At 49.6% G+C, this 23,680-nt stretch overlaps 27 non-coding genes and 2 pseudogenes across 27 annotated transcripts; 27 read left to right on the top strand and 2 right to left on the bottom strand.

Annotated features, from left to right (window-relative positions):
- Window positions 1-4,602: 4,602 nt before the first annotated feature.
- LOC135003862 (U1 spliceosomal RNA) lies at window positions 4,603-4,766 on the top strand. Its single transcript, XR_010204743.1, has one exon. It is a non-coding gene; the product is annotated as a U1 spliceosomal RNA (small nuclear RNA).
- Window positions 4,767-4,918: 152 nt separating this feature from the next.
- On the top strand, window positions 4,919-5,060 carry LOC135003960 (U1 spliceosomal RNA; annotated as a pseudogene).
- Window positions 5,061-5,752: 692 nt separating this feature from the next.
- On the top strand, window positions 5,753-5,916 carry LOC135003861 (U1 spliceosomal RNA). The gene has a single exon (XR_010204742.1). It is a non-coding gene; the product is annotated as a U1 spliceosomal RNA (small nuclear RNA).
- A 152-nt stretch (window positions 5,917-6,068) lies between these two features.
- LOC135004142 (U1 spliceosomal RNA) lies at window positions 6,069-6,210 on the top strand (annotated as a pseudogene).
- A 695-nt stretch (window positions 6,211-6,905) lies between these two features.
- On the top strand, window positions 6,906-7,069 carry LOC135003845 (U1 spliceosomal RNA). Its single transcript, XR_010204726.1, has one exon. It is a non-coding gene; the product is annotated as a U1 spliceosomal RNA (small nuclear RNA).
- A 972-nt stretch (window positions 7,070-8,041) lies between these two features.
- On the top strand, window positions 8,042-8,207 carry LOC135003969 (U1 spliceosomal RNA). Its single transcript, XR_010204847.1, has one exon. It is a non-coding gene; the product is annotated as a U1 spliceosomal RNA (small nuclear RNA).
- A 152-nt stretch (window positions 8,208-8,359) lies between these two features.
- Window positions 8,360-8,522, top strand: LOC135003984 (U1 spliceosomal RNA). Its single transcript, XR_010204863.1, has one exon. It is a non-coding gene; the product is annotated as a U1 spliceosomal RNA (small nuclear RNA).
- Window positions 8,523-9,193: 671 nt separating this feature from the next.
- Window positions 9,194-9,357, top strand: LOC135003891 (U1 spliceosomal RNA). The gene has a single exon (XR_010204770.1). It is a non-coding gene; the product is annotated as a U1 spliceosomal RNA (small nuclear RNA).
- Window positions 9,358-9,509: 152 nt separating this feature from the next.
- On the top strand, window positions 9,510-9,672 carry LOC135004070 (U1 spliceosomal RNA). The gene has a single exon (XR_010204939.1). It is a non-coding gene; the product is annotated as a U1 spliceosomal RNA (small nuclear RNA).
- A 671-nt stretch (window positions 9,673-10,343) lies between these two features.
- On the top strand, window positions 10,344-10,508 carry LOC135004001 (U1 spliceosomal RNA). The gene has a single exon (XR_010204877.1). It is a non-coding gene; the product is annotated as a U1 spliceosomal RNA (small nuclear RNA).
- A 152-nt stretch (window positions 10,509-10,660) lies between these two features.
- On the top strand, window positions 10,661-10,823 carry LOC135003990 (U1 spliceosomal RNA). Its single transcript, XR_010204869.1, has one exon. It is a non-coding gene; the product is annotated as a U1 spliceosomal RNA (small nuclear RNA).
- A 674-nt stretch (window positions 10,824-11,497) lies between these two features.
- On the top strand, window positions 11,498-11,661 carry LOC135004181 (U1 spliceosomal RNA). The gene has a single exon (XR_010205019.1). It is a non-coding gene; the product is annotated as a U1 spliceosomal RNA (small nuclear RNA).
- A 152-nt stretch (window positions 11,662-11,813) lies between these two features.
- Window positions 11,814-11,976, top strand: LOC135003983 (U1 spliceosomal RNA). Its single transcript, XR_010204862.1, has one exon. It is a non-coding gene; the product is annotated as a U1 spliceosomal RNA (small nuclear RNA).
- Window positions 11,977-12,649: 673 nt separating this feature from the next.
- On the top strand, window positions 12,650-12,813 carry LOC135003917 (U1 spliceosomal RNA). Its single transcript, XR_010204795.1, has one exon. It is a non-coding gene; the product is annotated as a U1 spliceosomal RNA (small nuclear RNA).
- Window positions 12,814-12,965: 152 nt separating this feature from the next.
- On the top strand, window positions 12,966-13,128 carry LOC135004031 (U1 spliceosomal RNA). The gene has a single exon (XR_010204902.1). It is a non-coding gene; the product is annotated as a U1 spliceosomal RNA (small nuclear RNA).
- Window positions 13,129-13,802: 674 nt separating this feature from the next.
- Window positions 13,803-13,966, top strand: LOC135003916 (U1 spliceosomal RNA). Its single transcript, XR_010204794.1, has one exon. It is a non-coding gene; the product is annotated as a U1 spliceosomal RNA (small nuclear RNA).
- Window positions 13,967-14,118: 152 nt separating this feature from the next.
- Window positions 14,119-14,281, top strand: LOC135004006 (U1 spliceosomal RNA). Its single transcript, XR_010204882.1, has one exon. It is a non-coding gene; the product is annotated as a U1 spliceosomal RNA (small nuclear RNA).
- Window positions 14,282-14,955: 674 nt separating this feature from the next.
- LOC135003915 (U1 spliceosomal RNA) lies at window positions 14,956-15,119 on the top strand. The gene has a single exon (XR_010204793.1). It is a non-coding gene; the product is annotated as a U1 spliceosomal RNA (small nuclear RNA).
- A 152-nt stretch (window positions 15,120-15,271) lies between these two features.
- LOC135004030 (U1 spliceosomal RNA) lies at window positions 15,272-15,434 on the top strand. Its single transcript, XR_010204901.1, has one exon. It is a non-coding gene; the product is annotated as a U1 spliceosomal RNA (small nuclear RNA).
- Window positions 15,435-16,108: 674 nt separating this feature from the next.
- Window positions 16,109-16,272, top strand: LOC135003933 (U1 spliceosomal RNA). Its single transcript, XR_010204811.1, has one exon. It is a non-coding gene; the product is annotated as a U1 spliceosomal RNA (small nuclear RNA).
- A 152-nt stretch (window positions 16,273-16,424) lies between these two features.
- On the top strand, window positions 16,425-16,587 carry LOC135004000 (U1 spliceosomal RNA). Its single transcript, XR_010204876.1, has one exon. It is a non-coding gene; the product is annotated as a U1 spliceosomal RNA (small nuclear RNA).
- A 674-nt stretch (window positions 16,588-17,261) lies between these two features.
- On the top strand, window positions 17,262-17,425 carry LOC135003906 (U1 spliceosomal RNA). Its single transcript, XR_010204784.1, has one exon. It is a non-coding gene; the product is annotated as a U1 spliceosomal RNA (small nuclear RNA).
- Window positions 17,426-17,577: 152 nt separating this feature from the next.
- On the top strand, window positions 17,578-17,740 carry LOC135004011 (U1 spliceosomal RNA). Its single transcript, XR_010204887.1, has one exon. It is a non-coding gene; the product is annotated as a U1 spliceosomal RNA (small nuclear RNA).
- Window positions 17,741-18,414: 674 nt separating this feature from the next.
- Window positions 18,415-18,578, top strand: LOC135003847 (U1 spliceosomal RNA). Its single transcript, XR_010204728.1, has one exon. It is a non-coding gene; the product is annotated as a U1 spliceosomal RNA (small nuclear RNA).
- Window positions 18,579-18,730: 152 nt separating this feature from the next.
- LOC135004135 (U1 spliceosomal RNA) lies at window positions 18,731-18,891 on the top strand. Its single transcript, XR_010204988.1, has one exon. It is a non-coding gene; the product is annotated as a U1 spliceosomal RNA (small nuclear RNA).
- A 674-nt stretch (window positions 18,892-19,565) lies between these two features.
- On the top strand, window positions 19,566-19,729 carry LOC135003924 (U1 spliceosomal RNA). The gene has a single exon (XR_010204802.1). It is a non-coding gene; the product is annotated as a U1 spliceosomal RNA (small nuclear RNA).
- Window positions 19,730-19,881: 152 nt separating this feature from the next.
- Window positions 19,882-20,044, top strand: LOC135004029 (U1 spliceosomal RNA). The gene has a single exon (XR_010204900.1). It is a non-coding gene; the product is annotated as a U1 spliceosomal RNA (small nuclear RNA).
- Window positions 20,045-20,868: 824 nt separating this feature from the next.
- LOC135003982 (U1 spliceosomal RNA) lies at window positions 20,869-21,031 on the bottom strand. Its single transcript, XR_010204861.1, has one exon. It is a non-coding gene; the product is annotated as a U1 spliceosomal RNA (small nuclear RNA).
- Window positions 21,032-21,183: 152 nt separating this feature from the next.
- LOC135003927 (U1 spliceosomal RNA) lies at window positions 21,184-21,347 on the bottom strand. The gene has a single exon (XR_010204805.1). It is a non-coding gene; the product is annotated as a U1 spliceosomal RNA (small nuclear RNA).
- Between the last annotated feature and the right edge of the window lie 2,333 nt (window positions 21,348-23,680).

Below are 23,680 nucleotides of genomic sequence, written 5' to 3'. Positions count from 1 at the left end.
GGGATTATATGGTGTCTCTGGACATCAAGGATGCTTATCTCCATGTCCCAAATTACCCTTCTCACCAAGGGTACCTCAGGTTTGTGGTACAGAACTGTCACTATCAGTTTCAGACGCTGCCGTTTGGTTTGTCCACGGCACCCCGGGTCTTTACCAAAGTAATGGCCGAAATGATGATACTCCTTCGAAGGAAGGGAGTTTTAATTATCCCTTACTTGGACGATCTCCGGATAAGGGCAAGATCCAGGGAACAGTTGGTAGTCGGGGTAGCACTATCTCAAGTAGTGTTGCGGCAGCACGGTTGGATTCTTAATATTCCAAAATCGCAGCTGATTCCGACGACACGTCTTCTATTCCTAAGGATGATCCTGGACACAGTCCAGAAAATAAGAATTTACTTACCGATAATTCTATTTCTCATAGTCCGTAGTGGATGCTGGGGACTCCGAAAGGACCATGGGGAATAGCGGCTCCGCAGGAGACTGGGCACAAAGTAAAAGCTTTAGGACTAGCTGGTGTGCACTGGCTCCTCCCCCTATGACCCTCCTCCAAGCCTCAGTTAGGATACTGTGCCCGGACGAGCGTACACAATAAGGAAGGATTTTGAATCCCGGGTAAGACTCATACCAGCCACACCAATCACACCGTACAACTTGTGATCTGAACCCAGTTAACAGCATGATAACAGAAGGAGCCTCTGAAAAGATGGCTCACAACAACAATAACCCGATTTTTGTAACAATAACTATGTACAAGTAATGCAGACAATCCGCACTTGGGATGGGCGCCCAGCATCCACTATGGACTATGAGAAATAGAATTATCGGTAAGTAAATTCTTATTTTCTCTAACGTCCTAGTGGATGCTGGGGACTCCGAAAGGACCATGGGGATTATACCAAAGCTCCCAACCGGGTGGGAGAGTGCGGATGACTCTGCAGCACCGAATGAGAGAACTCCAGGTCCTCCTCAGCCAGGGTATCAAATTTGTAGAATTTAGCAAACATGTTTTCCCCTGACCAAGTAGCTGCTCGGCAAAGTTGTAAAGCCGAGACCCCTCGGGCAGCCGCCCAAGATGAGCCCACTTTCCGTGTGGAATGGGCTTTTACAGATTTTGGCTGTGGCAGGCCTGCCACAGAATGTGCAAGCTGAATTGTACTACAAATCCAACGAGCAATCGTCTGCTTAGAAGCAGGAGCACCCAGCTTGCTGGGTGCATACAGGATAAACAGCGAATCAGATTTTCTGACTCCAGCCGTCCTGGAAACATATATTTTCAGGGCCCTGACTACGTCCAGCAACTTGGAATCCTCCAAGTCCCTAGTAGCCGCAGGCACCACATATGAAAAATTAGGTAAGGGCTTTTATAGGATAAAGCCGCCAATTCTGAGACACGATGTACAGAGAGCCAACGTAAAAAATAACAATGTTTATTAATAAAACATATAAAAAGATTAATTGTCAAATAACCGGTGAAAAATATATATAAATATATATAAGAACATTCTACCTTTGAGAAAGTCACGTGAACGTGACGAAACGCGTCAGGACCCGCCCCTATCCACACTCAGCTCAGGTGAAATCTTCCAGGTGTTCCTTGGTCCCCGCTGCACCCTCCTTCTACAGCATCCGACATCAGCGGCTTCAGCGCACACGCCGCCACGACCGGGTTGTGAGAGAGACGGTCCATTCCTTTCCGCTGCACAGCGTATATGGGCATTGCAGGACATTGAAGCCGAGGACGCTCGGCTCTTACCAGCCCATTTTGGAAAGGTATTGAATATCAATTTCAACTGAGGGACTTTTTTATTCATTAGGATCCTACCAACACACCTGGTATTTATCAACTATCTAACAAGTGAATCACTGAACTTTTCACCCCAATAAGCTGAGTCATTACAATATACCACTAGTTCACGTCTAGTGACTGTTCTTATATATATTTGTATATATTTTTCACCGGTTATTTGACAATTAATCTTTTTATATGTTTTATTAATAAACATTGTTATTTTTTACGTTGGCTCTCTGTACATCATGTTTCGTTCCTGATATTCAGCGCAGCCGTTTGTTCTTTTTCTATGCTATCACCACAATACTACACATAGTATTCCGGCAGACTATCAGGAACATAAAATTGTGATTATTTAATTCTATGAAACACGTATTGGTTTTCACTTTTTATTTTGATGATTAGGCGCTCGTTTGTTGCAGTTTTTTGTTTTGGTCAATTCTGAGACACGCCTGGCTGAAGCCAGGGCTAACAGCATTACCACTTTCCATGTGAGATATTTTAAGTCCACAGTGGTGAGTGGTTCAAACCAATGTGATTTTAGGAATCCCAAAACTACATTGAGATCCCAAGGTGCCACTGGAGGCACAAAAGGAGGCTGTATATGCAGTACTCCCTTGACAAACGTCTGAACTTCAGGAACAGAAGCCAGTTCTTTTTGGAAGAATATTGACAGGGCCGAAATTTGAACCTTAATGGACCCTAATTTGAGGCCCATAGACAGTCCTGTTTGCAGGAAATGCAGGAAACGACCCAGTTGAAATTCCTCTGTAGGGGCCTTCCTGGCCTCGCACCACGCAACATATTTACGCCAAATACGGTGATAATGTTGTATGGTTACATCCTTCCTGGCTTTGATCAGGGTAGGGATGACTTCATCCGGAATGCCTTTTTCCTTCAGGATCCGGCGTTCAACCGCCATGCCGTCAAACGCAGCCGCGGTAAGTCTTGGAACAGACATGGTCCCTGCTGGAGCAGGTCCTTTCTTAGAGGTAGAGGCCACGGGTCTTCCGTGAGCATCTCTTGAATTTCCGGGTACCAAGTCCTTCTTGGCCAATCCGGAGCCACGAGTATAGTCTTTACTCCTCTCCTTCTTATGATTCTCAGTACTTTTGGTATGAGAGGAAGAGGAGGGAACACATACACTGACTGGTACACCCACGGTGTTACCAGAGAGTCCACAGCTATTGCCTGAGGGTCCCTTGACCTGGCGCAATATCTGTCCAGCTTTTTGTTGAGGCGGGACGCCATCATGTCCACCCTTTGGTTTTTCCCAACGGTTCACAATCATGTGGAAGACTTCTGGGTGAAGTCCCCACTCCCCCGGGTGAAGATCGTGTCTGCTGAGGAAGTCTGCTTCCCAGTTGTCCACTCCCGGAATGAACACTGCTGACAGTGCTATCACATGATTCTCCGCCCAGCGAAGAATCCTTGCCACTTCCATCATTGCCCTCCTGCTTCTTGTGCCGCCCTGTCTGTTTACGTGGGCGACTGCCGTGATGTTGTCCGACTGGATCAACACCGGCTGACCCTGAAGCAGAGGTCTTGCCTGACTTAGGGCATTGTAAATGGCCCTTAGTTCCAGGATATTTATGTGAAGTGACGTTTCCATGCTTGACCACAAGCCCAGGAAATTTCTTCCCTGTGTGACTGCTCCCCAGCCTCTCAGGCTGGCATCCGTGGTCACCAGGACCCAATCCTGAATGCCGAATCTGCGGCCCTCTAGGAGATGAGCACTCTGTAACCACCACAGGAGAGACATCCTTGTCCTTGGAGACAGGGTTATCCGCTGATGCATTTGAAGATGCGATCCGGACCATTTGTCCAGCAGATCCCACTGAAAAGTTCTTGCATGGAATCTGCCGAATGGAATCGCTTCGTAAGAAGCCACCATCTTTCCCAGGACCATTGTGCATTGTACTGACACTTGGCCTGGTCTTAGGAGGTTCCTGACTATGTCGGATAACTCCTTGGCTTTCTCCTCCGGGAGAAACACCTTTTTCTGTACTGTGTCCAGAATCATCCCTAGGAACAGCAGACGTGTCGTCGGAATCAGCTGCGATTTTGGAATATTTAGAATCCATCCGTGCTGTCGTAGTACTACTTGAGATAGTGCTACTCCGACCTCTAACTGTTCTCTGGACCTTGCCTGCTTACTTTGTGCCTTCCAATGCACAATGCAAACTACAGGTAGTGCTGCAGGGCCCACACCCTTTTACTTGCCGTACAGAGTAGCTCTGGAGCTGTTACAGTGCCCAGCTGCTGCAAGAAATCAGCTTGAATGCTTCAGGGGCTGGGGCATAGCCAACATGAGCCCCACACCGAAGGAGGGTGGAGGTGTTTAATGCGAACTAGGGGTCATCCAAGCGCCGCAAAAGGCCGCCATGCCCTGCACGCCCCTTTTCTCTTTTCAAATGCAGACGAGGGTTGAAGCCAACTTTGACCCACTGCTTGGATGACATCACCGTATGCAAATCCATCTGCTGCAGGCCTTCCCCCAGGAATGCTTGCACTAGTTGTTGCATTTGGTTTGTTGTTTGACCCACTGCTTGGATGACATCACCGTATGCAAATCCATCTGCTGCAGGCCTTCCCCCAGGAATGCTTGCACTAGTTGTTGCATTTGGTTTGTTGTTTGGGGGTGCTTCATTATTAGGCAGCCTTCTGCCCTCCCATGTTCATCTGAAAATTTGTGTTCTCCCTGCAGTTGTTGTCCCCAGATGAGAGTTCCCTTGTGCTGCCTCAGTTGAATCTCCTTTACTTGACAGAGATGTGCCTGAGCAGCGGCCCTCCCCAGCCCTATCCCAAATCATACTTATTTTGCATAGGCGATACCATGGTCATGAAGATTGTTCTCCCAGGGTGAGGTTCATTCATTGCATTCTGGGTATGCTGACCCCTGTGATTTCCCCAAATGTGGGAAACTCGACTGCATTATTTGTGGTAGTGGGGGACTGTGTTTGTGCTTTCCTCTGGTCAGCTCTGGTAAAAGTCAGATTTATTTGTCTCAGATCTTCCTCTAGCCTTGTTCTTCTTTCGAGAGTTCCCTTGTGCTGCCTCAGTTGGATCTCCTTCACTTGACAGGGGGGTACCCGAGCAGCGACCCTCCCCAGCTCTAGCCCAACTTCTACTTACCTGGCAGGTGAGATACTATGATCATGTAGGTGCTTCTCCCAGGGCAAGGCTCACCCATTGCACTCTGGGTGTGCTGCTCCTGCGATTTCCCCAAATGTGGGAAACTTGACTGCATAATTTGTGTTTCCCCTGGTCGGCTCTCATATAATTCAGATCTCTTTGTCTCAGGTCTCTCTCCAGCCTAGTTTGCTGTCTGTTTCAACTTCTCTTTTCTTGAGCCGCTCCCTTCTATGCCCTTGCGCACTATCCTGACTTCTCCCGTCTGCTTACTTTGTGCCTTCCAATGCACAATGCAAACTACAGGTAGTGCTGCAGGGCCCACACCCTTTTACTTGCCGTTCAGAGCAGCTCTGGAGCTGTTACAGTGCCCAGCTGCTGCAAGAAATCAGCTTGAATGCTTCAGGGGCTGGGGCATAGCCAACATGAGCCCCACACCGAAGGAGGGTGGAGGTGTTTAATGCGAACTAGGGGTCATCCAAGCGCCGCAAAAGGCCGCCATGCCCTGCACGCCCCTTTTCTCTTTTCATATGCAGACGAGGGTTGAAGCCAACTTTGACCCACTGCTTGGATGACATCACCATATGCAAATCCATCTGCTGCAGGCCTTCCCCCAGGAATGCTTGTACTAGTTGTTGCATTTGGTTTGTTGTTTGGGGGTGCTTCAGTATTAGGCAGCCTTCTGCCCTCCCATGTTTATCTGGAAATATGTGTTCTCCCTGCAGTTGTTGTCCCCAGATGAGAGTTCCCTTGTGCTGCCTCAGTTGAATCTCCTTTACTTGACAGAGATGTGCCTGAGCAGCGGCCCTCCCCAGCCCTATCCAAAATCATACTTATTTTGCATAGGCGATACCATGGTCATGAAGATTGTTCTCCCAGGGTGAGGTTCATTCATTGCATTCTGGGTATGCTGACCCCTGTGATTTCCCCAAATGTGGGAAACTCGACTGCATTATTTGTGGTAGTGGGGGACTGTGTTTGTGCTTTCCTCTGGACAGCTCTGGTAAAAGTCAGATTTATTTGTCTCAGATCTTCCTCTAGCCTTGTTCTTCTTTCGAGAGTTCCCTTGTGCTGCCTCAGTTGGATCTCTTTCACTTGACAGGGGGGTGCCAGAGCAGCGACCCTCCTCAGCTCTAGCCCAACTCCTACTTACCTGCCAGGTGAGATACTTTGATCATGAAGGTGCTTCTCCCAGGGCAAGGCTCACCCATTGCACTCTGGGTGTGGTGCCCCTGCGATTTCCCCAAATGTGGGAAGCTTGACTGCATAATTTGTGTTTCCCCTGGTCAGCTCTCATATAATTCAGATCTCTTTGTCTCAGGTCTCTCTCCAGCCTAGTTTGCTGTCTGTTTCCACTTCTTTTTTCATGAGCCCCTCCCTTTTATACCCTTGTGCACTATCCTGACTTCTCCTCCTGTCTGCTTACTTTGTGCCTTCCAATGCACAATGCAAACTACAGGTAGTGCTGCAGGGCCCACACCCTTTTACTTGCCGTACAGAGCAGCTCTGGAGCTGTTACAGTGCCCAGCTGCTGCAAGAAATCAGCTTGAATGCTTCAGGGGCTGGGGCATAGCCAACATGAGCCCCACACCGAAGGAGGGTGGAGGTGTTTAATGTGAACTAGGGGTCATCCAAGCGCCGCAAAAGGCCGCCATGCCCTGCACGCCCCTTTTCTCTTTTCATATGCAGACGAGGGTTGAAGCCAACTTTGACCCACTGCTTGGATGACATCACCGTATGCAAATCCATCTGCTGCAGGCCTTCCCCCAGGAATGCTTGCACTAGTTGTTGCATTTGGTTTGTTGTTTGGGGGTGCTTCAGTATTAAGCAGCCTTCTGCCCTCCCATGTTCATCTGAAAATATGTGTTCTCCCTGCAGTTGTTGTCCCCAGATGAGAGTTCCCTTGTGCTGCCTCAGTTGAATCTCCTTTACTTGACAGAGATGTGCCTGAGCAGCGGCCCTCCCCAGCCCTATCCCAAATCATACTTATTTTGCATAGGAGATACCATGGTCATGAAGATTGTTCTCCCAGGGTGAGGTTCATTCATTGTATTCTGGGTATGCTGACCCCTGTGATTTCCCCAAATGTGGGAAACTCGACTGCATTATTTGTGGTAGTGGGGGACTGTGTTTGTGCTTTCCTCTGGTCAGCTCTGGTAAAAGTCAGATTTATTTGTCTCAGATCTTCCTCTAGCCTTGTTCTTCTTTCGAGAGTTCCCTTGTGCTGCCTCAGTTGGATCTCTTTCACTTGACAGGGGGGTGCCCGAGCAGCGACCCTCCCCAGCTCTAGCCCAACTCCTACTTACCTGCCAGGTGAGATACTATGATCATGAAGGTGCTTCTCCCAGGGCAAGGCTCACCCATTGCACTCTGATTTCCCCAAATGTGGGAAGCTTGACTGCATAATTTGTGTTTCCCCTGGTCGGCTCTCGTATAATTCAGATCTCTTTGTCTCAGGTCTCTCTCCAGCCTAATTTGCTGTCTGTTTCCACTTCTTTTTTCATGAGCCCCTCCCTTTTATACCCTTGTGCAATATCCTGACTTCTCCTCCTGTCTGCTTTCTTTGTGCCTTCCAATGCACAATGCAAACTACAGGTAGTGCTGCAGGGCCCACACCCTTTTACTTGCCGTACAGAGCAGCTCTGGAGCTGTTACAGTGCCCAGCTGCTGCAAGAAATCAGCTTGAATGCTTCAGGGGCTGGGGCATAGCCAACATGAGCCCCACACCGAAGGAGGGTGGAGGTGTTTAATGCGAACTAGGGGTCATCCAAGCGTCGCAAAAGGCCGCCATGCCCTGCACGCCCCTTTTCTCTTTTCATATGCAGACGAGGGTTGAAGCCAACTTTGACCCACTGCTTGGATGACATCACCGTATGCAAATCCATCTGCTGCAGGCCTTCCCCCAGGAATGCTTGCACTAGTTGTTGCATTTGGTTTGTTGTTTGGGGGTGCTTCAGTATTAGGCAGCCTTCTGCCCTCCCATGTTCATCTGAAAATATGTGTTCTCCCTGCAGTTGTTGTCCCCAGATGAGAGTTCCCTTGTGCTGCCTCAGTTGAATCTCCTTTACTTGACAGAGATGTGCATGAGCAGCGGCCCTCCCCAGCCCTATCCCAAATCATACTTATTTTGCATAGGAGATACCATGGTCATGAAGATTACTCTCCCAGGGTGAGGTTCATTCATTGCATTCTGGGTATGCTGACCCCTGTGATTTCCCCAAATGTGGGAAACGCGACTGCTTTATTTGTTGGTAGTGGGGGGACTGTGTTTGTGCTTTCTTCTGGTCAGCTCTGGTAAAAGTCAGATTTCTTTGTCTCAGATCTTCCTCTAGCCTTGTTCTTCTTTCGAGAGTTCCTTTGTGCTGCCTCAGTTGGATCTCCTTCACTTGACAGGGGGGTGCCCGAGCAGCGACCCTCCCCAGCTCTTGCCCAACTCCTACTTACCTGCCAGGTGAGATACTATGATCATGAAGGTGCTTCTCCCAGGGCAAGGCTCACCCATTGCACTCTGGGTGTGCTGCCCCTGCGATTTCCCCAAATGTGGGAAACTTGACTGCATAATTTGTGTTTCCCCTGGTCGGCTCTCGTATAATTCAGATCTCTTTGTCTCAGGTCTCTCTCCAGCCTAGTTTGCTGTCTGTTTCCACTTCTCTTTTCTTGAGCCGCTCCCTTCTATGTCCTTGCGCACTATCCTGACTTCTCCCGTCTGCTTACTTTGTGCCTTCCTACGCACAATGCGAACTACAGGTAGTGCTGCAGGGCCCACACCCTTTTAGTTGCCTTACAGAGCAGCTCTGGAGCTGTTACAGTGCCCAGCTGCTGCAAGAAATTAGCTTGAATGCTTCAGGGGCTGGGGCATAGCCACCATGAGCCCCACACCGAAGGAGGGTGGAGGTGTTTAATGCGAACTAGGGGTCATCCAAGCGCCGCAAAAGGCCGCCATGCCCTGCATAACCCTTTTCTCTTTTCATATGCAAATGAGGGTTCCAGCCAACTTTGGCCCACTGCTTGGATGACATCACCGTATGCAAATCCGTCTTCTGCAGACCTTCACCCAGGAATGCTTTTACTAGTTGTTGCATTTGGTTTGTTGTTTGGGGGTGCTTCAGTATTAGGCAGCCTTCTGTCCTCCCATGTTCATCTGAAAATATGTGTTCTCCCTGCAGTTGTTGTCCCCAGATGAGAGTTCCCTTGTGCTGCCTCAGTTGAATCTCCTTTACTTGACAGAGATGTGCCTGAGCAGCGGCCCTCCCCAGCCCTATCCCAAATCATACTTATTTTGCATAGGAGATACCATGGTCATGAAGATTGTTCTCCCAGGGTGAGGTTCATTCATTGCATTCTGGGTATGCTGACCCCTGTGAATTTCCCAAATTTGGGAAACTCGACTGCATTATTTGTGGTAGTGGGGGACTGTGTTTGTGCTTTCCTCTGGTCAGCTCTGGTAAAAGTCAGATTTCTTTGTCTCAGATCTTCCTCTAGCCTTGTTCTTCTTTCGAGAGTTTCCTTGTGCTGCCTCAGTTGGATCTCCTTCACTTGACAGGGGGGTGCCCGAGCAGCGACCCTCCCAAGCTCTAGCCCAACTCCTACTTACCTGCCAGGTGAGATACTATAATCAGGAAGGTGCTTCTCCCAGGGCAAGGCTCACCCATTGCACTCTGGGTGTGCTGCTCCTGCGATTTCCCCAAATGTGGGAAACTTGACTGCATAATTTGTGTTTCCCCTGGTCGGCTCTCGTATAATTCAGATCTCTTTGTCTCAGGTCTCTCTCCAGCCTAGTTTGCTGTCTGTTTCAACTTCTCTTTTCTTGAGCCGCTCCCTTCTATGCCCTTGCGCACTATCCTGACTTCTCCCGTCTGCTTACTTTGTGCCTTCCAATGCACAATGCAAACTACAGGTAGTGCTGCAGGGCCCACACCCTTTTACTTGCCGTTCAGAGCAGCTCTGGAGCTGTTACAGTGCCCAGCTGCTGCAATAAATCAGCTTGAATGCTTCAGGGGATGGGGCATGGCCAACATGAGCCCCACACCAAAGGAGGGTGGGGGTGTTTAATGCGAACTAGGGGTCATCCAAGCACCGCAAAAGGCCGCCATGCCCTGCACGCCCCTTTTCTCTTTTCATATGCAGATGAGGGTTGAAGCCAACTTTGACCCACTGCTTGGATGACATCACCGTATGCAAATCCGTCTTCTGCAGAACTTACCCCAGGAATGCTTGCACTAGTTGTTGCATTTGGTTTGTTGTTTGGGGGTGCTTCAGTATTAGGCAGCCTTCTGCCCTCCCATGTTCATCTGAAAATATGTGTTCTCCCTGCAGTTGTTGTCCCCAGATGAGAGTTCCCTTGTGCTGCCTCAGTTGAATCTCCTTTACTTGACAGAGATGTGCATGAGCAGCGGCCCTCCCCAGCCCTATCCCAAATCATACTTATTTTGCATAGGAGATACCATGGTCATGAAGATTACTCTCCCAGGGTGAGGTTCATTCATTGCATTCTGGGTATGCTGACCCCTGTGATTTCCCCAAATGTGGGAAACGCGACTGCTTTATTTGTTGGTAGTGGGGGACTGTGTTTGTGTTTTCCTCTGGTCAGCTCTGGTAAAAGTCAAATTTCTTTGTCTCAGATCTTCCTCTAGCCTTGTTCTTCTTTCGAGAGTTTCCTTGTGCTGCCTCAGTTGGATCTCCTTCACTTGACAGGGGGGTGCCCGAGCAGCGACCCTCCCCAGCTCTAGCCCAACTCCTACTTACCTGCCAGGTGAGATACTATGATCATGAAGGTGCTTCTCCCAGGGCAAGGCTCACCCATTGCACTCTGGGTGTGCTGCCCCTGCGATTTCCCCAAATGTGGGAAACTTGACTGCATAATTTGTGTTTCCCCTGGTCAGGTCTCGTATAATTCAGATCTCTTTGTCTCAGGTCTCTCTCCAGCCTAGTTTGCTGTCTGTTTCAACTTCTCTTTTCTTGAGCCGCTCCCTTTTATACCCTTGTGCACTATCCTGACTTCTCCTCCTGTCTGCTTACTTTGTGCCTTCCAATGCGCAATGCAAACTACAGGTAGTGCTGCAGGGCCCACACCCTTTTACTTGCCTAACAGAACAGCTCTGGAGCTGTTACAGTGCCAAGCTGCTGCAAGAAATCAGCTTGAATGCTTCAGGGGATGGGGCATGGCCAACATGAGCCCCACACCGAAGGAGGGTGGGGGTGTTTAATGCGAACTAAGGGTCATCCAAGCGCCGCAAAAGGCCGCCATGCCCTGCATACCCCTTTTCTCTTTTCATATGCAGATGAGGGTTCCAGCCAACTTTGGCCCACTGCTTGGATGACATCACCGTATGCAATTCCGTCTTCTGCAGAACTTCCCCCAGGAATGCTTGTACTAGTTGTTGCATTTGGTTTGTTGTTTGGGGGTGCTTCAGTATTAGGCAGCCTTCTGCCCTCCCATGTTCATCTGAAAATATGTGTTCTCCCTGCAGTTGTTGTCCCCAGATGAGAGTTTCCTTGTGCTGCCTCAGTTGAATCTCCTTTACTTGACAGAGATGTGCATGAGCAGCGGCCCTCCCCAGCCCTATCCCAAATCATACTTATTTTGCATAGGAGATACCATGGTCATGAAGATTGTTCTCCCAGGGTGAGGTTCATTCATTGCATTTTGGGTATGCTGACCCCTGTGATTTCCCCAAATGTGGGAAACTCGACTGCATTATTTGTGGTAGTGGGGGACTGTGTTTGTGCTTTCCTCTGGTCAGCTCTGGAAAAAGTCAGATTTCTTTGTCTCAGATCTTCCTCTAGCCTTGTTCTTCTTTCGAGAGTTCCCTTGTGCTGCCTCAGTTGGATCTCTTTCACTTGACAGGGGGGTGCCCGAACAGCGACTTTCCCCAGCTCTAGCCCAACTCCTACTTACCTGCCAGGTGAGATACTATGATCATGAAGGTGCTTCTCCCAGGGCAAGGCTCACCCATTGCACTCTGGGTGTGCTGCCCCTGCGATTTCCCCAAATGTGGGAAACTTGACTGCATAATTTGTGTTTCCCCTGGTCGGCTCTCGTATAATTCAGATCTCTTTGTCTCAGGTCTCTCTCCAGCCTAGTTTGCTGTCTGTTTCCACTTCTCTTTTCTTCAGCCGCTCCCTTCTATACCCTTGTGCACTATCCTGACTTCTCCTCCCATCTGCTTACTTTGTGCCTTCCAATGCACAATGCAAACTACAGGTAGTGCTGCAGGGCCCACACCCTTTTACTTGCCTTACAGAGCAGCTCTGGAGCTGTTACAGTGCCCAGCTGCTGCAAGAAATCAGCTTGAATGCTTCAGGGGATGGGCATGGCCAACATGAGCCCCACACCAAAGGAGGGTGGAGGTGTTTAATGCGAACTAGGGGTCATCCAAGCACCGCAAAAGGCCGCCATGCCCTGCACGCCCCTTTTCTCTTTTCATATGCAGATGAGGGTTGAAGCCAACTTTGACCCACTGCTTGGATGACATCACCGTATGCAAATCCGTCTTCTGCAGAACTTCCCCCAGGAATGCTTGGACTAGTTGTTGCATTTGGTTTGTTGTTTGGGGGTGCTTCAGTATTAGGCAGCCTTCTGCCCTCCCATGTTCATCTGAAAATATGTGTTCTCCCTGCAGTTGTTGTCCCCAGATGAAAGTTCCCTTGTGCTGCCTCAGTTGAATCTCCTTTACTTGACAGAGATGTGCATGAGCAGCGGCCCTCCCCAGCCCTATTCCAAATCATACTTATTTTGCATAGGAGATACCATGGTCATGAAGATTTTTCTCCCAGGGTGAGGTTCATTCATTGCATTTTGGGTATGCTGACCCCTGTGATTTCCCCAAATGTGGGAAACTTGACTGCATTATTTGTGGTAGTGGGAGACTGTGTTTGTGCTTTCCTCTGGTCAGCTCTGGTAAAAGTCAGATTTCTTTGTCTCAGATTTTCCTTTAGCCTTGTTCTTCTTTCGAGAGTTCCCTTGTGCTGCCTCAGTTGGATCTCCTTCACTTTAAAGGGGGGTACCCGAGCAGCGACCCTCCCCAGCTCTAGCCCAACTCCTACTTACCTGCCAGGTGAGATACTATGATCATGAAGGTGCTTCTCCCAGGGCAAGGCTCACCCATTGTACTCTGGGTGTGCTGCTCCTGCGATTTCCCCAAATGTGGGAAACTTGACTGCATAATTTGTGTTTCCCCTGGTCGGCTCTCGTATAATTCAGATCTCTTTGTCACAGGTCTCTCTCCAGCCTAGTTTGCTGTCTGTTTCCACTTCTCTTTTCTTCAGCCGCTCCCTTCTATACCCTTGTGCACTATCCTGACTTCTCCTCCCGTCTGCTTACTTTGTGCCTTCCAATGCACAATGCAAACTACAGGTAGTGCTGCAGGGCCCACACCCTTTTACTTGCCTTACAGAGCAGCTCTGGAGCTGTTACAGTGCCCAGCTGCTGCAAGAAATCAGCTTGAATGCTTCAGGGGATGGGGCATGGCCAACATGAGCCCCACACCAAAGGAGGGTGGAGGTGTTTAATGCGAACTAGGGGTCATCCAAGCACCGCAAAAGGCCGCCATGCCCTGCACGCCCCTTTTCTCTTTTCATATGCAGATGAGGGTTGAAGCCAACTTTGACCCACTGCTTGGATGACATCACCGTATGCAAATCCGTCTTCTGCAGAACTTCCCCCAGGAATGCTTGCACTAGTTGTTGCATTTGGTTTGTTGTTTGGGGGTGCTTCAGTATTAGGCAGCCTTCTGCCCTCCCATGTTCATCTGAAAATATGTGTTCTCCCTGCAGTTGTTGTCCCAAGATGAGAGTTCCCTTGTGCTGCCTCAGTTGAATCTCCTTTACTTGACAGAGATGTGCATGAGCAGCGGCCCTCCCCAGCCCTATTCCAAATCATACTTATTTTGCATAGGAGATACCATGGTCATGAAGATTTTTCTCCCAGGGTGAGGTTCATTCATTGCATTTTGGGTATGCTGACCCCTGTGATTTCCCCAAATGTGGGAAACTTGACTGCATTATTTGTGGTAGTGGGAGACTGTGTTTGTGCTTTCCTCTGGTCAGCTCTGGTAAAAGTCAGATTTCTTTGTCTCAGATTTTCCTTTAGCCTTGTTCTTCTTTCGAGAGTTCCCTTGTGCTGCCTCAGTTGGATCTCCTTCACTTTACAGGGGGGTACCCGAGCAGCGACCCTCCCCAGCTCTAGCCCAACTCCTACTTACCTGCCAGGTGAGATACTATGATCATGAAGGTGCTTCTCCCAGGGCAAGGCTCACCCATTGTACTCTGGGTGTGCTGCTCCTGCAATTTCCCCAAATGTGGGAAACTTGACTGCATAATTTGTGTTTCCCCTGGTCGGCTCTCGTATAATTCAGATCTCTTTGTCTCAGGTCTCTCTCCAGCCTAGTTTGCTGTCTGTTTCAACTTCTCTTTTCGTGAGCCGCTCCCTTCTATGCCCTTGCGCACTATCCTGACTTCTCCTCCCGTCTGCTTACTTTGTGCCTTCCAATGCACAATGCAAACTACAGGTAGTGCTGCAGGGCCCACACCCTTTTACTTGCCTTACAGAGCAGCTCTGGAGCTGTTACAGTGCCCAGCTGCTGCAAGAAATCAGCTTGAATGCTTCAGGGGCTGGGGCATAGCCAACATGAGCCCCACACCGAAGGAGGGTGGAGGTGTTTAATGCAAACTAGGGGTCAGACAAGCGCCGCAAAAGGCCACCATGCCCTGCACGCCCCTTTTCTGTTTTCATATGCAGACGAGGGTTGAAGCCAACTTTGACCCACTGCTTGGATGACATCACCATATGCAAATCCATCTGCGGCAGGCCTTCCCCCAGGAATGCTTGCACTAGTTGTTGCATTTGGTTTGTTGTTTGGGGGTGCTTCAGTATTAGGCAGCCTTCTGCCCTCCCATGTTCATCTGAAAATATGTGTTCTCCCTGCAGTTGTTGTCCCAAGATGAGAGTTCCCTTTTGCTGCCTCAGTTGAATCTCCTTTACTTGACAGAGATGTGCATGAGCAGCGGCCCTCCCCAGCCCTATTCCAAATCATACTTATTTTGCATAGGAGATACCATGGTCATGAAGATTTTTCTCCCAGGGTGAGGTTCATTCATTGCATTTTGGGTATGCTGACCCCTGTGATTTCCCCAAATGTGGGAAACTTGACTGCATTATTTGTGGTAGTGGGAGACTGTGTTTGTGCTTTCCTCTGGTCAGCTCTGGTAAAAGTCAGATTTCTTTGTCTCAGATTTTCCTTTAGCCTTGTTCTTCTTTCGAGAGTTCCCTTGTGCTGCCTCAGTTGGATCTCCTTCACTTTACAGGGGGGTACCCGAGCAGCGACCCTCCCCAGCTCTAGCCCAACTCCTACTTACCTGCCAGGTGAGATACTATGATCATGAAGGTGCTTCTCCCAGGGCAAGGCTCACCCATTGTACTCTGGGTGTGCTGCTCCTGCGATTTCCCCAAATGTGGGAAACTTGACTGCATAATTTGTGTTTCCCCTGGTCGGCTCTCGTATAATTCAGATCTCTTTGTCTCAGGTCTCTCTCCAGCCTAGTTTGCTGTCTGTTTCCACTTCTCTTTTCTTCAGCCGCTCCCTTCTATACCCTTGTGCACTATCCTGACTTCTCCTCCCGTCTGCTTACTTTGTGCCTTCCAATGCACAATGCAAACTACAGGTAGTGCTGCAGGGCCCACACCCTTTTACTTGCCTTACAGAGCAGCTCTGGAGCTGTTACAGTGCCCAGCTGCTGCAAGAAATCAGCTTGAATGCTTCAGGGGATGGGGCATGGCCAACATGAGCCCCACACCAAAGGAGGGTGGTGGTGTTTAATGCGAACTACGGGTCATCCAAGCACCGCAAAAGGCCGCCATGCCCTGCACGCCCCTTTTCTCTTTTCATATGCAGATGAGGGTTGAAGCCAACTTTGACCCACTGCTTGGATGACATCACCGTATGCAAATCCGTCTTCTGCAGAACTTCCCCCAGTAATGCTTGCACTAGTTGTTGCATTTGGTTTGTTGTTTGGGGGTGCTTCAGTATTAGGCAGCCTTCTGCCCTCCCATGTTCATCTGAAAATATGTGTTCTCCCTGCAGTTGTTGACCCAAGATGAGAGTTCCCTTGTGCTGCCTCAGTTGAATCTCCTTTACTTGACAGAGATGTGCATGAGCAGCGGCCCTCCCCAGCCCTATTCCAAATCATGCTTATTTTGCATAGGAGATACCATGGTCATGAAGATTTTTCTCCCAGGGTGAGGTTCATTCATTGCATTTTGGGTATGCTGACCCCTGTGATTTCCCCAAATGTGGGAAACTTGACTGCATTATTTGTGGTAGTGGGAGACTGTGTTTGTGCTTTCCTCTGGTCAGCTCTGGTAAAAGTCAGATTTCTTTGTCTCACATTTTCCTTTAGCCTTGTTCTTCTTTCGAGAGTTCCCTTGTGCTGCCTCAGTTGGATCTCCTTCACTTTACAGGGGGGTACCCGAGCAGCGACCCTCCCCAGCTCTAGCCCAACTCCTACTTACCTGCCAGGTGAGATACTATGATCATGAAGGTGCTTCTCCCTGGGCAAGGCTCACCCATTGTACTCTGGGTGTGCTGCTCCTGCAATTTCCCCAAATGTGGGAAACTTGACTGCATAATTTGTGTTTCCCCTGGTCGGCTCTCGTATAATTCAGATCTCTCTGTCTCAGGTCTCTCTCCAGCCTAGTTTGCTGTCTGTTTCCACTTCTCTTTTCTTCAGCCGCTCCCTTCTATACCCTTGTGCACTATCCTGACTTCTCCTCCCGTCTGCTTACTTTGTGCCTTCCAATGCACAATGCAAACTACAGGTAGTGCTGCAGGGCCCACACCCTTTTACTTGCCTTACAGAGCAGCTCTGGAGCTGTTACAGTGCCCAGCTGCTGCAAGAAATCAGCTTGAATGCTTCAGGGGCTGGGGCATAGCCAACATGAGCCCCACACCGAAGGAGGGTGGAGGTGTTTAATGCAAACTAGGGGTCAGACAAGCGCCGCAAAAGGCCACCATGCCCTGCACGCCCCTTTTCTGTTTTCATATGCAGACGAGGGTTGAAGCCAACTTTGACCCACTGCTTGGATGACATCACCATATGCAAATCCATCTGCGGCAGGCCTTCCCCCAGGAATGCTTGCACTAGTTGTTGCATTTGGTTTGTTGTTTGGGGGTGCTTCAGTATTAGGCAGCCTTCTGCCCTCCCATGTTCATCTGAAAATATGTGTTCTCCCTGCAGTTGTTGTCCCCAGATGAGAGTTCCCTTGTGCTGCCTCAGTTGAATCTCCTTAACTTGACAGAGATGTGCCTGAGCAGCGGCCCACCCCAGCTCTATCCCAAATCATACTTATTTTGCATAGGAGATACCATGGTCATGAAGATTATTCTCCCAGGGTGAGGTTCATTCATTGCATTCTGGGTATGCTGACCCCTGTGATTTCCCCAAATGTGGGAAACTCGACTGCTTTATTTGTGGTAGTGGGGGACTGTGTTTGTGTTTTCCTCTGGTCAGCTCTGGTAAAAGTCAGATTTCTTTGTTTCAGATCTTCCTCTAGCCTTGTTCTTCTTTTGAGAGTTCCCTTGTGCTGCCTCAGTTGGATCTCCTTCACTTGACAGGGGGGTGCCCGAGCAGAGACCCTCCCCAGCTCTAGCCCAACTCCTACTTACCTGCCAGGTGAGATACTATGATCATGATGGTGCTTCTCCCAGGGCAAGGCTCACCCATTGCACTCTGGGTGTGCTGCCCCTGCGATTTCCCCAAATGTGGGAAACTTGACTGCATAATTTGTGTTTCCCCTGGTCGGCTCTCGTATAATTCAGATCTCTTTGTCTCAGGTCTCTCTCCAGCCTAGTTTGCTGTCTGTTTCCACTTCTCTTTTCTTCAGCCGCTCCCTTCTATACCCTTGTGCACTATCCTGACTTCTCCTCCCGTCTGCTTACTTTGTGCCTTCCAATGCACAATGCAAACTACAGGTAGTGCTGCAGGGCCCACACCCTTTTACTTGCCTTACAGAGCAGCTCTGGAGCTGTTACAGTGCCCAGCTGCTGCAAGAAATCTGCTTGAATGCTTCAGGGGATGGGGCATGGCCAACATGAGCCCCACACCAAAGGAGGGTGGAGGTGTTTAATGCGAACTAGGGGTCATCCAAGCACCGCAAAAGGCCGCCATGCACTGCACGCCCCTTTTCTCTTTTCATATGCAGATGAGGGTTGAAGCCAACTTTGACCCACTGCTTGGATGACATCACCGTATGCAAATCCGTCTTCTGCAGAACTTCCCCCAGGAATGCTTGCACTAGTTGTTGCATTTGGTTTGTTGTTTGGGGGTGCTTCAGTATTAGGCAGCCTTCTGCCCTCCCATGTTCATCTGAAAATATGTGTTCTCCCTGCAGTTGTTGTCCCCAGATGAGAGTTCCCTTGTGCTGCCTCAGTTGAATCTCCTTTACTTGACAGAGATGTGCATGAGCAGCGGCCCTCCCCAGCCCTATTCCAAATCATACTTATTTTGCATAGGAGATACCATGGTCATGAAGATTGTTCTCCCAGGGTGAGGTTCATTCATTGCATTTTGGGTATGCTGACCCCTGTGATTTCCCCAAATGTGGGAAACTTGACTGCATTATTTGTGGTAGTGGGGGACTGTGTTTGTGCTTTCCTCTGGTCAGCTCTGGTAAAAGTCAGATTTCTTTGTCTAAGATTTTCCTCTAGCCTTGTTCTTCTTTCGAGAGTTCCCTTGTGCTGCCTCAGTTGGATCTCCTTCACTTTACAGGGGGGTACCCGAGCAGCGACCCTCCCCAGCTCTAGCCCAACTCCTACTTACCTGCCAGGTGAGATACTATGATCATGAAGGTGCTTCTCCCAGGGCAAGGCTCACCCATTGCTCTGGGTGTGCTGCTCCTGCGATTTCCCCAAATGTGGGAAACTTGACTGCATAATTTGTGTTTCCCCTGGTCGGCTCTCGTATAATTCAGATCTCTTTGTCTCAGGTCTCTCTCCAGCCTAGTTTGCTGTCTGTTTCCACTTCTCTTTTCTTGAGCCGCTCCCTTCTATGCCCTTGCGCACTATCCTGACTTCTCCTCCTGTCTGCTTACTTTGTGCCTTCCAACGCACAATGCGAACTACAGGTAGTGCTGCAGGGCCCACACCCTTTTACTTGCCTTACAGAGCAGCTCTGGAGCTGTTACAGTGCCCAGCTGCTGCAAGAAATCAGCTTGAATGCTTCAGGGGCTGGGGCATAGCCAACATGAGCCCCACACCAAAGGAGGGTGGAGGTGTTTAATGCAAACTAGGGGTCAGCCAAGCGCCGCAAAAGGCCACCATGCCCTGCACGCCCCTTTTCTCTTTTCATATGCAGACGAGGGTTGAAGCCAACTTTGACCCACTGCTTGGATGACATCACCATATGCAAATCCATCTGCGGCAGGCCTTCCCCCAGGAATGCTTGCACTAGTTGTTGCATTTGGTTTGTTGTTTGGGGGTGCTTCAGTATTAGGCAGCCTTCTGCCCTCCCATGTTCATCTGAAAATATATGTTCTCCCTGCAGTTGTTGTCCCCAGATGAGAGTTCCCTTGTGTTGCCTCAGTTAAATCTCCTTTACTTGACAGAGATGTGCATGAGTAGCGGCCCTCCCCAGCCCTATTCCAAATCATACTTATTTTGCATAGGAGATACCATGGTCATGAAGATTTTTCTCCCAGGGTGAGGTTTATTCATTGCATTTTGGGTATGCTGACCCCTGTGATTTCCCCAAATGTGGGAAACTTGACTGCATTATTTGTGGTAGTGGGAGGCTGTGTTTGTGATTTCTTCTGGTCAGCTCTGGTAAAAGTCAGATTTCTTTGTCTCAGATTTTCCTTTAGTCTTGTTCTTCTTTCGAGAGTTCCCTTGTGCTGCCTCAGTTGGATCTCCTTCACTTTACAGGGGGGTACCCGAGCAGCGACCCTCCCCAGCTCTAGCCCAACTCCTACTTACCTGCCAGGTGAGATACTATGATCATGAAGGTGCTTCTCCCAGGGCAAGGCTCACCCATTGTACTCTGGGTGTGCTGCTCCTGCGATTTCCCCAAATGTGGGAAACTTGACTGCATAATTTGTGTTTCCCCTGGTCGGCTCTCGTATAATTCAGATCTCTTTGTCTCAGGTCTCTCTCCAGCCTAGTTTGCTGTCTGTTTCCACTTCTCTTTTCTTCAGCCGCTCCCTTCTATACCCTTGTGCACTATCCTGACTTCTCCTCCCGTCTGCTTACTTTGTGCCTTCCAATGCACAATGCAAACTACAGGTAGTGCTGCAGGGCCCACACCCTTTTACTTGCCTTACAGAGCAGCTCTGGAGCTGTTACAGTGGCCAGCTGCTGCAAGAAATCAGCTTGAATGCTTCAGGGGCTGGGGCATAGCCAACATGAGCCCCACACCGAAGGAGGGTGGAGGTGTTTAATGCAAACTAGGGGTCAGTCAAGCGCCGCAAAAGGCCACCATGCCCTGCACGCCCCTTTTCTGTTTTCATATGCAGACGAGGGTTGAAGCCACCTTTGACCAACTGCTTGGATGACATCACCACAAATCCATCTGCGGCAGGCCTTCCCCCAGGAATGCTTGCACTAGTTGTTGCATTTGGTTTGTTGTTTGGGGGTGCTTCAGTATTAGGCAGCCTTCTGCTCCACCCTCCTTTGGTGTGGGGCTCATGTTGGCCATGTCCCATCCCCTGAAGCATTCAAGCAGATTTCTTGCAGCAGCTGGGCACTGTAACAGCTCCAGAGACGCTCTGTAAGGCAAGTAAAAGGGTGTGGGCCCTGCAGCACTACCTGTAGTTTGCATTGTGCATTGGAAGGCACAAAGTAAGCAGACGGGAGGAGAAGTCAGGATAGTGCACAAGGGTATAGAAGGGAGCGGCTGAAGAAAAGAGAAGTGGAAACAGACAGCAAACTAGGCTGGAGAGAGATCTGAGACAAAGAGATCTGAATTATACGAGAGCCGACCAGGGGAAACACAAATTATGCAGTCAAGTTTCCCACATTTGGGGAAATCGCAGGGGCAGCACACCCAGAGTGCAATGGGTGAGCCTTGCCCTGGGAGAAGCACCTTCATGATCATAGTATCTCACCTGGCAGGTAAGTAGGAGTTGGGCTAGAGCTGGGGAGGGTCGCTGCTCGGGCACCCCCCTGTTAAGTGAAGGAGATCCAACTGAGGCAGCACAAGGGAACTCTCGAAAGAAGAACAAGGCTAAAGGAAAATCTGAAACAAAGAAATCTGACTTTTACCAGAGCTGACCAGAAGAAATCACAAACACAGCCTCCCACTACCACAAATAATGCAGTCGAGTTTCCCACATTTGGGGAAATCACAGGGGTCAGCATACCCAAAATGCAATGAATGAACCTCACCCTGGGAGAAAAATCTTCATGACCATGGTATCTCCTATGCAAAATAAGTATGATTTGGAATAGGGCTGGGGAGGGCCGCTGCTCATGCACATCTCTGTCAAGTAAAGGAGATTCAACTGAGGCAGCACAAGGGAACTCTCATCTTGGGACAACAACTGCAGGGAGAACATATATTTTCAGATGAACATGGGAGGGCAGAAGGCTGCCTAATACTGAAGCACCCCCAAACAACAAACCAAATGCAACAACTAGTGCAAGCATTCCTGGGGGAAGGCCTGCCGCAGATGGATTTGCATATGGTGATGTCATCCAAGCAGTTGGTCAAAGTTGGCTTCAACCCTCGTCTGCATATGAAAAGAGAAAAGGGGCGTGCAGGGCATGGTGGCCTTTTGCGGCGCTTGGCTGACCCCTAGTTTGCATTAAACACCTCCACCCTCCTTTGGTGTGGGGCTCATGTTGGCTATGCCCCTGCCCCTGAAGCATTCAAGCTTAATTCTTGCAGCAGCTGGGCACTGTAACAGCTCCAGAGCTGCTCTGTAAGGCAAGTAAAAGGGTGTGGGCCCTGCAGCACTACCTGTAGTTCGCAGATGGATTTGCCGCCATAGAATGCGCCTGCTGAATCGTGTTACAGATCCAGAGAGCAATAGTCTGCTTTGAAGCAGGGGTGCCAATCTTGTTGGCTGCATACAGGACAAACAGTGCTTCTGTTTTTCTGACTCTAGCCGTTCTGGCCACGTAAATTTTCAAAGCCCTGACCACATCAAGGGACTCGGAATCCTCCAAGTCACGCGTAGCCACAGGCATCACAATAGGTTGGTTCATATGAAAGGATGATTCCACTTTTAGCAGGAATTGAGGACGGGTCTGCAATTCCGCTGCCACCGCGCTACAACCCCGGCCGACGCAATTGCCGGTCTGAGTAAGGTACCAGAATGTGTGTAAATGGACTTTAGGGTAACCTCCTGCTTGCGGTCAGCAGGGTCCCTGATGGTAGCCGTATCCTGGGATGGCAGCGCTACCTTTTTGGATAAGCGTGTCAATGCTTTATCCACCCTAGGGGCGGATTCCCACCGTATCCTGTCCATTGGCGGGAAAGGATACGCCATAAGAATCCTTTTGGGAATCTGCAGCTTTTTGTCTGGAGATTCCCAAGCTTTTTCACATAATTCGTTCAACTCATGTGAGGGGGGAAAGGTTATCTCAGGTTTCTTTCCCTTATACATGTGTACCCTCGTGTCAGGGACAGGGGACTCTGTGATGTGCAAAACATCTTTTAGTGCAATAATCATATATCGAATACATTTAGCCAATTTTGGCTGTAACTTTGCATCATCGTAGTCGACACTGGAGTCAGAATCCGTGTCGGTATCTGTGTCAACTATTTGGGATAGTGGGCGCTTTTGAGACCCCGAAGGTCCCTGCGACATAGGGACAGGCATGGGTTGACTCCCTGACTGTTCCCTAGCTTCAGCTTTGTCTAATCTCTTGTGTAATAAGTTTACATTAGCACTTAAAACATTCCACATATCCATCCAGTCAGGTGTCGGCGTTGTCGATGGAGACACCACATTAATTTGCTCCTGCTCCTCTCTAGGAGAGCCTTCTACCTCAGACATGTCGACACACGTGTACCGACACACCATACACTCAGGGAATCCTCTTATCTGAGGACAGTTCCCCAACAAGGCCCTTTGGAGAGACAGAGAGAGAGAGTATGCCAGCACACACCCCAGCGCTATATGACCCAGGAAAAAAACACAATAATTTTATGTTTACCCAGTAGCGCTGTATTTCCATATATATATGCGCCTAATTATGTGCCCCCCTCTTCTTTAAGACCCTCTTTCTACCGTGGTATAAGCAGGGGAGAGTCCGTGGAGCTTCCCCTCAGCGGTGCTGTGGAGAAAATGGCGCTGGTGAGTGCTGAGGGAGAAGCCCCACCCCCTCAGCGACGGGCTTCTGTCCCGCTCAAATATAGTAAAAAAAAGGCGGGGGCTCTTATATATATATACAGTGCCTAGCTGCATATATATTTATTTTGCCAAAGAGAGGTCTATATTGCTGCCCAGGGCGTCCCCCCTGCGCCCTTCACCCTTACACTGACTGCCGTGTGAGAGGTGTATGGGAGCAATGGAGCACAGCTTTACTGCTGTGCGTTACCTCAGTGAAGATCATGAAGTCTTCCGCCGCCTCTGAAGTCTTCTTTTCTTCTCATACTCACCCGGCTTCTATCTTCCGGCTCTGCGAGGGGGACGGCGGCGCGGCGCTGGGACGGACGGCGAGGGTGAGACCTGCGTACCGATCCCTCTGGAGCTAATGCTGTACAGTAGCCTAAGAAGCAGAGCCTATCAACTCACAGAAGTAGGTGTGCATCTCTCCCCTCC

Source organism: Pseudophryne corroboree, unplaced genomic scaffold, assembly GCF_028390025.1.
Source record: "Pseudophryne corroboree isolate aPseCor3 unplaced genomic scaffold, aPseCor3.hap2 scaffold_191, whole genome shotgun sequence".
Classification (NCBI taxonomy): domain Eukaryota; kingdom Metazoa; phylum Chordata; class Amphibia; order Anura; family Myobatrachidae; genus Pseudophryne; species Pseudophryne corroboree.
This window is presented reverse-complemented; position numbering and strand designations above follow the sequence as displayed.